Source organism: Rousettus aegyptiacus, unplaced genomic scaffold (genome assembly GCF_014176215.1).
Source record: "Rousettus aegyptiacus isolate mRouAeg1 unplaced genomic scaffold, mRouAeg1.p scaffold_m13_p_2, whole genome shotgun sequence".
Taxonomy (NCBI): Eukaryota; Metazoa; Chordata; class Mammalia; order Chiroptera; family Pteropodidae; genus Rousettus; species Rousettus aegyptiacus.
The window spans coordinates 32151620-32152532 of NW_023416295.1; the positions used below are offsets into that span (position 1 = coordinate 32151620).

At 36.7% G+C, this 913-nt stretch overlaps 1 non-coding gene across 1 annotated transcript; it reads left to right on the forward strand.

Moving 5' to 3' along the window:
* Positions 1 to 296: 296 nt before the first annotated feature.
* On the forward strand, positions 297 to 446 carry LOC118614427. Its single transcript, XR_004956034.1, has one exon. It is a non-coding gene; the product is annotated as a U12 minor spliceosomal RNA (small nuclear RNA).
* The last annotated feature ends 467 nt before the right edge of the window (positions 447 to 913 follow it).

Below are 913 nucleotides of genomic sequence, written 5' to 3' on the forward strand. Positions count from 1 at the left end.
CTAATAAACAATTTTTCCATAGAAGTAACACAGATATAAGAAAATCCTTTACACATATGGCTCATTTAGAAAAACAAAATAGAAATGATTACCAGCACTTTTTGCTATAAAATGTAATACTTCACTTTTCTCTAAAGCAGCATTGCTGCTATAATGACATATGTTTGACATGCTTTTTTTGACAGCTGAAAAAAGAAATAGGAGGAATATTTATAGAATATCAGAGTATCTGAGTAATGTTTGGAAGTAAAACTCATTTGATTTTGAAGTAAAACAAACAAAAGTGGAATTTTACCATGCCTTAAACTTATGAGTAAGGAAAATAACGATTTGGGATGACACCCGAATCCTTACTGCCAATGTGAGAAGCATTTTTGAGCATGTAAAGGCTGCCCCTAAGGCAATCCGCCTGCTTTGCAGAATGCATGGGAGTGGTGTCCTGCCTGTCCCTGTTACATCTGAAGAGTAGAATGATAAACCATTGGATCTGCCTTGTTTTAATAGACATAATTATTAACCCCTTCGAAAGAAAAATAAAATTTTACCATGCTACTATTTTTACTGTTTTATTTGTATTGAAGAGAGAAGTTCTCTCAACTATAGTTTATATAGAGTTGTGCTATGGCTGCTGTAACAAAATACCACAAATTGAGTGGCTGTAACAGTAGAAATCTACTTTCTCACAGTTCTGGAGGCTGGAAGTTCAAGATCGAGGTGCTGGCGAAGCTGATTTCTCCCCAGGCCTCTCTCCTTGACTTGCAGGCACCTGCCTTCTTTCTATGACCTTACAGGGCCGTTTCTCTGCAAGAGCATCCCTGATGTCTTTCTCTTCTATAAGGACACCAGTCCTATTGGATTTGGGCCTACCAGTAAGTCTTCATTTAAACTTAATTACCTTTTTAAAAGCCTTATC